We start from the raw sequence: 9980 nt of genomic DNA on the forward strand, positions 1-9980 counted from the left end.
GCAAAGGGGATTGTTATGACTTGCCCAGAGTTAAGCAGCTCATCAGAGGTAGAGCAAGGGCTGGGTACAAGCATTTGCCTCATCTAGAAGTTTATATGATGAAGGCAGAAAACATTTTGGAAAACGTTATTAGCCCTCAAAAAGGAGTGAGAACTGGAGTTTTTCTTACCACCTGGTGATTCTGCAGAATTTTTTCCCTTGCTGTGAGCTGAGGCTGGATATTCTAGGCATTGTATGGAAGACGGGAGGGAGAGGGAATGAGTATGGCAAGGGCTTAGAGAAGTTGCTCCAAACCACGTGCACTCTGTGTGGCTTTAGGAGAAAAAAAGAGACTTTGGCTTGGTATAAAGAAACCTTAAACCATCAGATCTGAGGTGAACGGTCTAGAGACGTAGTGAGCTTCTAACTCTAGAGGTGTGCAAGCAGAGACTGATCATAGTTTAAGGGGTTGGGTTTGGTAACTTCTGTGGCTCCTTCAAATTTTGTATTCTATTGTCCCCATTTCACGGATGGGGAAACTGAGACTCCATGAGGTGACTTGTCCATGCTGTGGGTCCTGGTAGTAAGAGGCAGATTCCAGACCCAGGCCTCTTTCCATTCCGCCTCAGCTTAGAGCTGGGAGATGGGAACACTTTTTTCTAATCCCTTATGTTTCCATGTGGAGGGACATCTTTTGGTGTAACTCCTGGACCCAGATGGGGAACTGGGTGGTTGTTCTGCAAAACCAACCCATTGGATCCCAAGGGCCAGCTCAGTGTGACCTAATCTCTGCCAGGGTCTCAGGGACCAAGTGGTTCCTCAGGGAGGGGGTCTTCCAGGGAAATCCAGGCAGGTCATGGGGTAGAAAGGGGATAGCTTCAGAGCCAGATGCTGTGTGACCTTGGGAGATCAGTTGCCTGCTCTGAGCCTGCATTCCTCAACTATAAATCCAAGCCCTCATGAAGATGAAGGGAGGTGGAGGGGACGAGAGTTCTTTAAACTCTGGGCATGAGAACAAGGGTGTCTGATTAGGCCCTGACCACCACCCAGCTCTGTCTTCCACATGTGCACCCCACAGCCCAGCCACACTGACTAGCCACGGTTCTCACTGCACTCGTTGCCTTCTTCTCTCAGCCTGGATGGCCGTTCCCTGCATTTCCATCTTCTCACCCACCTCATCACATCTTCAAGCCTCATGTTCTCAGGATTCCCATCTAGGCTTGTTCTCCTCCCAGCCTGAAAGAGAGCAGTGTCCTGCCTCCCAGCCTGGGGTCGTTAAAGTCCTGACCACTATGTGGTTGCCCCCCATGCAGGCAGCTGTTTCCCCAGGAAGACAGGGCTACATCTGGTGCTTATCTGTTCCCTGCACATGGAATATCTGTTGAATGAATAAATGATTGTTGCGAGATGGGTCTGCATTTCAGGAAGGTTGAGGAATTTCCCCCAAGGACTTTCTGCTCCCCCTGAGGCTCCCTGGCCCCCTAGCATATCTTAGGCTGGGAGTAAGAGGGTCCTTAGTTCTCCTTCCTTAGAGCACCCTGTCTCCTTGCTCAGACCAGGCACCTGCCTTGGGGGGCCCTGCTTCCCTCCCACTGGCTGCCAGTCCTGCCCCTCCATTTTCAGTTGCAGTCATTTATCCTTCACATTTCCTGGCTCCTCTGTTCATCTAAACAGCTGGTGCTATTTGTTCTGGGTGATTTCCCTTATTTATTGCCACATTTTCGGGAGGCACATAACTCTGTCTTCTAACCATTTTACTGCAGTCTCTTTAAATTGAAACAATTGATCAGGCCTTTGCTTTCCCTCTTTTGTTCCAGTCCCTCCTCCCCAGCTGCCCCCACCCCTTCTCTTTCAAGCAGCAATTAAATTTAAATCCATTTTCTCTAAAGAAAAGAATTCATCATGGTCCCAGGCCAAGGAGCACCCCAGAGTCCAGGGAACATCTCTGGACGTGCAGGGTAGACGGGGGGCAGCTGACTCTGCTCTTTTGGGGTGCGAGACAAATTCTGAGGGCTGCAGGGAGAGTGACCAGCGTCTCGCTGGCATCACTGTGTGGAGTGCAATTATAGCAGGGCTGTGGGTCAGGGCAGGATGCACAGGTGGCTCACTGGCCTTTAGCGATGATCTTAAGGCCGTTGTCCACGGGGAGTCTCAGGGTCCCCTGTGAACATTTCCTTGGGTATCTGAGTTTCAGGCCAGGCATGGATGGATGGAGGGAATGGGCTTCTCATGGGTGTGACAACTGAGAGTCATGTTCCTCCTTATCTCTCCCTGTTTTGTTTTAGCTACAAGGAAGCCAAGGGTCAAATGAACAGTTGGAATCTAAGAACGGATGGTGGCCTCATTCACATCTGACCCTGTGGATGGGGTCAGGTTGTGTGTTACACACTCGTAGCATTGGGGCTCTTGTACTGCAGGTCTCATCCCAAGTGCAGGCATAAAGGGGTGGCTGATTGGTCACTGCTCAGTGGACCTGAAGGCTGCAAGTTCCTGCCTCATGTACTGAAGCCCAGTGAGCTGGTGAACGAACACCTTGTCACTTGTGCATTTAAAACAAGCTGTGACATTGTTGGCCTGCTTAAATCTCCTAGGAGTTGGGGATGCTGTGAATACACTTGCAACATCATTTTCTGTGGCCAGGGTGAAAGGGTTGCGAGAGGTGAGATCTCAGGAATACAATGAAAGGACTGAAAGCTGAGCAGGCAGCAGAACCCAGGGTCAGGTCCCAGCAGGTGGGGGTCCCAGCCAAAGTCTGGGTGCAAGTCTTCTGCTTAGGGGGGTGCCACTGCCCCAGCCGCTGCAGGTGCTAGCCTCCAGGCCCCTCTGAAGGAACCTCACCTGATCCTCCTGGGGCATTTAGGAGGAAGGAGATGTTGACTCCTGTTCGCAGAGATTTACATCAGAGGCAGACAAGGCCCTGAAACATTTACTTTGTCCTTTGCAGAGCAGAGGATGGGAGAAAATTCTTAATAAAGACACAAAAGCAGAGTCCATCTTCATGCCTGACCCTGCAGTGGAGAAAACCCCTTTTCTCAGTGCCCACTCCTGGCTCCTCACGCATCCCCCAGACACCAGCCCCTCACTGCCGATGGTCCTTCCATCACTCAGATGGGGGCCTCATGTCTGACCAGCACCACTGATGGTCCCAGGAGGCTGCCCTTTCCCTAGAGCCCGGCTACAGGAAATTGGCAGCAAAAGGCGGGTTCCTTGTAATTTTTAAGTAGAAATGAGATTTCTACATGTTGCCAGACTGGTTTGGAACTCCTGAGCCGAAGCAATCTACTTGGCTCTGCTCTCCAACGTGCTGGAATTACAGGCATGAGCCACTGCGCCTGACAGGGTTGTCTTTTTATTATTGGCTAATGGTAGTTATTTAGATATTGTGTTTTTGAGTTCTTTGTCAGATATTTGTATTGTGAATATTTTCTCTTTATCTGTGAATTGCTTTCATTTTATGGTGGTTTTGATGAGCAGGAGTTTTAAATTTTGATGAAGTGAAATATTTTTCTTGTATTATTATTTCTTTGTGACTTCCCTAAGAAATCCTTTCTTACCCCAAGATTGTGAAGATATTTCTCATGTTTTCTTTCAGAAGATTCATGGCTGCATGTGATACACCTTGAATTAATATTTGTGTGTGTTTTGAGGTAGGGAACAAAATGTATTTTTCCCTGTACATTTAGCTAGTGTTCCACTATCATTGGCTGAAAAAACTTGCGTTTTCCTATTGAATTGCCCTAGTGCCTCAGTTGACTATTTAGGTGTGGATCTATTTCTGGGCTGTATCCTATTTCATTGCTCTACTTGTCTATCTTTGCACTAACACAACCTACTCTTAATTGTTGACGTTTTATAGTAAATCTTGGAATTGGAAAGTGTCCTCCAATTTTATTCTTCTTTTTTCAGATTTTCTTGGATGTTCTAGACCCTTTACATTTCTAGATTAATTAATAAACTTTTCAATTTCTACAGAAAGCCAACTAGAATTTTGATTGAGGTTGAGTAGATGCTATAGATCATTAAAGAGAGTCAATATCTTGACATGATTGCATTTTCCAATCTATGAATATGGCTTGTCTCTTTATGTATAAAAAATTCATTTCTCCCAAACTTTTTGGTTTATACCCTAGTGATCTTACACATTTAAACATTAAATGTATTCTTAGGCATTGAATGTTTTTGGATTCTGTTACAAATTGTATTTAATTTTTTGATTTTTCAATTATTTCTTACTAGTACAGAGAAATTAATTTTTGTATATTGACTTCATATTCTGGTTTTGCTAAATTCACCTGTTAATTTTAATAGTTCCTTTTTTCTTAGGATTTTCATTTGCACAGTCATGTCTGCCCACAAAGACTCTTTCACTTCTTTGTTTTCAATCTTTTTGCCTTTTGTTTCCTTTTCTGATCTTACTGCACAAGCTAGGGTACCTCTGTTAACGTGGAGTAGAAGCAGTGAAAGAACACATTTTGCCTTTTTCTTAATTGCAGAGTGAAAGCATTCAATATTTCATCAAGTACGATGTTAGCTATCGGGTTTTTTTTTTTGCAGATAAACTATTAGATTAAGAAAACTTCCTCTATTCCTAGTTCACTGAGAGTTTTTCTTTTTAAAACCTTGAATGGGTATTGAATTTTATCAAATTCTTTCTCTGTATCTATTGAGATGATAGTTTTTTTCCCTCCTTATTCTGTTGATTTGGTGAATTATATTGAGTTTTAAATATTAAGCCAAACTTGCACCTTGCACCTGGGATAAATCTTACTTGTTTATGGTATGTTAAAACATGCACACACATACACACACACACACACACACACACAGAGGTTTTGACTTGCTAATACTTGGTTCAAAATTTTTGCATCTATGATTTAACAAGAACTTTGCCTATAATATAATTTTATTTTAATTTTTATATCATCTGACAATCTTGATTGCTAATTGGATTGTTTATTCTATTTAAATTTAGATAAATTACTGATAAATTTGGGTTTACATCTACTTTCTTATTATTTGTTTTCTATTTGTTACATCTCTGTTTAGTGCTTTCTCATGGAATAGCTGAGTATTTTCTAGTATCCCATTTTACGTCCTTTCTTAGCCTTTTAGTCTCTCTTTTCTTTAAAGGGGTTGCTCTAGGTATTACAATGTACACCCTTAAAAGATCACAGTGTACCTTGCATTAATATTATACCATTTTGGGTATAAGAACATTACAACAGTATAATTTCCTTTAACCCCTTATGCTTTTTGTGCTATTGTTGCCATATATTTTATTTATTCCAGTGTTATAAACCTCATAGTGTGATAATATTGTTGCTTCAAACATTCAATAATCTGTTGAAGGAAATTCTGAATTAGTCTTTTATATATATATTTACCATTTCTGATTGTTTTAATTTTTTCCTGCAGATCTGGGTTTTCAATTATTGATGAAATTCCTTTAGTATTTTATGTAGTGTGGGTTTGCTAGCAATTTATTATATCAGCTTTTCTTTGTCTAATTATGTCTTTATTTTGCCTTCAATTTTTAAAAGATGTTTCTGCTGGACATAGAATTTTAGGTTGACAGTTATTTTTTTTTCTTTCAGCACTTTAGAAAGGTCATTGATTATCTTCTGACTTCCATTGTTTTTGATGAAAAGTCAGCCATTATTCTTTGTGCCCTTTCACTAAAACTAATGTCTTTCTCTTTTATCTTGGCCTGCTTTTAAGATTTTTCTTTTCCTTTTCTTCCTTTTTTTTTTTTTCATTTTTTGAGACAGAATCTCACTGTCACACAGGCTGGAGTGCAGTGGTGCAATCTCAGCTCACTGCAACTTCTACCTCCCAGCTTCAAGTGATTCTCATGCCTCAGCCTCCGAGTAGCTGGGATTGCGGGCGTGTGCCACCATGTCCAGCTGATTTTTGTCTTTTTAGTAGAGATGGGGCTTCACCATGTTGACCAGGCTGGTCTCGAACTTCTGGCCTCAAGTGATCTGCCCACCTCAGTCTCCCAAAGTGCTGGGATTACAGGCGTGAGCCACCACACCTGGCCAAGATTTTTCTACTTACCTTTGTTTTTCAACAATTTGACTAGGATTTGCTAAGTGTGATTTTATTTAGATTTACTCTGTTGGGGTTTGCTAACATTTTGGATATGTTGATTAGATCTGTGTACAACCCATTCAATACATTATCCACTTCATGAATAATATTTTTTAGTTTTATAGTTTTATTTTGTAGAGCTTTCATTTTTGCTGCTAAAATTTCCTCCTTGTTAGCTCATTCAGATCATATTTTTCTCTAAATTAGTTAAAAAATTTATAGTAAAAATTTAACATTGTTGTGTGCTAATTCCATCTGGGTCAAATATCTCTGCCTCTATTAACTGTCTTATTTTCTTAATTATTGGTCATGTTTTCAACCAAGAGTCCAACTGAGCTGGGAATCGGCCGTTGCTTTCATTCATTTTAGTTCCTCTCTGATTCAAAAGTATTGAGGGTGAGGTTAGGTCTTCTGATACCCCCAGGCCCAGACCCTGGGAGACTATGACAATGTCTCTTTGCCCTCAACTCCAACCTCCAATTTCTCTTGCAACCTACGTGGAGGGCCTGGCCTTATTTTTGCAGTCTTATCAGGAGTCGAGTTGATTGATTCAGTTACAGCTTTGGCTAATTGCAGTTCACCTGTGAATTCAACCGTTCTGAGAATGAAGTCAAACATCTCCCACCCTGCCTCCATTCCCAGGAGGGTCCTGGAATCCGGAATCTAAACATCGTGAGACTATAAGAGCTCTCTCTGCTTTCTGGCCTCACCTCTCTTTGCCTCTTACTTAGATAATTCTACTATAATCTCGGACAATTCTGAGTAATAGGGATTATTTTTATTTTACAGGTTCTTTCAAATCCCAGTCTGTCATTTAAGCCTACAGTGCTAAAATGTTCAGCTGGTTTCTCCTTGAGCTTGTAGCCTCTTTGCCTGGGCCAGGCTTATGCCTCCACCCACCCCGCTCCCAGCCTTGGTAACCACCCCAGACGTGTTGACAGACATTGGTCTCTGCTCACCTATGAAGGCCTTGTATTTATTTGGAATTTGGTTCATTTAGACTTCTTTGCATTTATGGCTCTTTGAAGGCTTAATATTATGATTTTGTTGTCTATATGGTGTTTTCTTGCTGTTGTGGTGGAGTAATGATCTTTATCTTCTATATCTGCACTAGAAGCAGAACTCTGCTGCAAACATAGTTTCTGGTGTGTTGCTGAAAAATGGGAGACATCACTAAAGGGAAAATTAGGACAAAGAAGCCTCCTAAGCATTTATGGAGCTTCTCCTAAGTGTGTGGAGAACATTTGCCCCAAGAGCTGCCATTTGAAGGATGGGGCTTGAGTCCCCAGCAAGGTGAAGGAGTTGAACCCAACCCTTCCTCGGGAGCCTGAGGCCTTGAGGGGATATTGTGATCCTAGGTCAGAGTCAACTGCAGGGTACTGGAAGAAGAAAACAAAATCCTTCTTGGAGAAATGCACCCTCAGTCTAAGCCTTCAGGACACCCACAGATTAAGATCAACAGAATATGAGCTCATAATGAAGATTTTACCAACACGCCAGGAAACAAACTGCCATGAGAGAGAGAGAGAGAGAGAGAGAATCAGCAAAAATAACAAGTGCAGATTTAGAGCCTCAAGGAGTTCATGTACTGGAGTTGCCAGATGCAGAATGTAAAATGCAGATGCATAAAATATTTTAGAAGTAGAAGCTGGAATCTTCCTATGGGGGAAACCCCCTGACTGAAGGGATTCTGCATAGGCAGGAGTGACTGTGGTCCTAGGTGACCTGGAAGGTTCCAAGGAGGCTAACTAGGGAGGAGGTTACCTAGGAAGAAGGTTCTAGGAGGTTACTTAGGGAAAGTAAGGGAAGAGATTACCTAAGAAATTATCTAGGGAGGAGGTTACCTAGGAAGAAGTTTCCAGGAGGTTACTTAGGGAGGAGGTTACCTAGAGAAGACATTACCTAAGAAATTAGGTAGCAGGGTACCTGGGAGGAGGTACCTAGGAGGAGCTTACCTAGGGAGGGGTTATGCAGGAGGAGGTTACCTAGGGAGAAAGCTAGGGGAGACCTCCCCAGATTCCCCCAGCAGGTGTCTCCAGTCCTCAGGTAAGCTGGAAGGGTCACATAAAGACCATCCAGTCCAAACATTCAATTTTACCCATCAGGAGACTGAGGCTTGAGAGAGGTGAAGGACCTACTCAAGGCCCACTCCTCACCATGGTGGGACCCAAACAGTGCTCTCCTGACTCCCAAGGGCCCATGGATTTCCCAGGGCTGCGAGGCCCTGAAGCCCTGTGATCAGGCCTGCGGACACAGAGGTCAAGCAGGTCCATGTGGAGTCTGAAGGTGGGCAGTGTTCCAGGACAGGAGCTGTCAGAAATGTAGAGGGCTGCTGAGCTCCCAGAGAAACTCTCATTAGAAATGGAGGCCTCCCATGGCTTTCTACTGGGTTCCATGGGAAGCCAGGCTGTCCCAAGGCTCGTGGGTCCTGTGGGATCTGGCCCCTGCCCACATCTCAAGTGAGTCCTCCTAGGGGCCCAGTGCTGGGCAGATTCACTTCCTTTGAGGTTGTTAGACCTGTTTCGTTTTCAGATACGAACATGTACAACAATGGCCAAGCCACAGCATCAGCAAAGTCACTGCAAATACTTGCCACCGATGTTTTGTGGGGCACGGAAGGGAGCTGGGGATCCTCAAACTCCAGAGAACTAAAGACATTTCCCAGGAGAAGGGAGGTCAGTGTGGGGTGGAGTGTGGGAAACTTGGCTCTGCCGTTTTTACCAGCGTCATCTTCGGCAAGTCAGGTCATCTCCATGCACTTGGTTTCTCCATCGAGTGGAATAATGAGGCCTTTTGCACTGTTCTGAATTAGAAGTAAGGTCCCTAAAGCAACTTGCACAATCTCAGGCCCTGATATTGTCATTTCAGCCATCGTAATGATAATAACACGATTTTATTCTATTGTTTTATTTGATGCTCACAGCATCTGTGAGGGAGCACAGGTGAGTCTTGATGGTTTCTACTTTACAGATGAGAAGCCTGAGACACAGAGAAGAGTTTAGTGTGCAAATCGTGCCAAGAAAGGGCTGTGACTGACTACAAAGGCATGCAGCCAACCTGGGGCAGAAGCTAACTGCTAACTGGAGACCTGGAGTCCCTGGGTCCTGGTGCCGCCTCTCTCCTCCAGAAGTGCTGTGTGTGTGTGTGTGTGTGTGTGTGTGTGTGTGTGTGTGGTGTGTCCTGAGCCAGCCATGACGTAGGACCCTGCATTCTGGGAGGTAGCACCAGGGCACAAGTCAGTCCTAGCACCCAGGAGATGGGGTTGTCTTCTAAGCCACACCTACAAGAAGAATCCCAGAGGCACTGGAAGGATCTTTTCTCTGTGGCCAAACTCAGCCGTGGTTTTGTTGGGACTCAGTGATCCATTTAGGACAGATGGTGTCATGGCCAGCTAAGGTGGCCGTCATTGCATGAGAATGTGACCAAGACAGCACCATCAGGAGAAAGAGCTTTTCCTGAACAGTAAGAGTAGATGTGCGGCTGAGTGCCTGCTTAGGAGGGGACTGGCTGGTCAACCTCCTGCAGCGCCTGTCAGTGGTGAAATGGTAAGGCTGCTCAGACACAACTGATAGGAGGCCTGAACCTGGCCCCGGGGCAGAAGAACTTGGAAAAGCAGGGCTCAGGGATTCTCTGCACCAGCCCCGAATCTGATTTATTTCTGCAGAATTGCGTTCGAGGGATGAGCTATACCAAATGAACAAGCAGCGGGTGTGCCGAGATTTGGGGCCATCCTGGACTTCCAAATGGCCTGTGCTCTGAATAGACCTTTTGTTCGGTGTGGCAGTAATGAAGGAGGGGAATTGGCAGCAGATGCCCAGAAAGGACTGTGACTAAGTGTCCATTATAAGTGCAGCAGTTTAATAAAAAAATCTATGTAATTTATTTGAATAAAAATGTGTGTTCTTTCACAA

Source organism: Piliocolobus tephrosceles, chromosome 19 (genome assembly GCF_002776525.5).
Source record: "Piliocolobus tephrosceles isolate RC106 chromosome 19, ASM277652v3, whole genome shotgun sequence".
NCBI lineage: Eukaryota > Metazoa > Chordata > Mammalia > Primates > Cercopithecidae > Piliocolobus > Piliocolobus tephrosceles.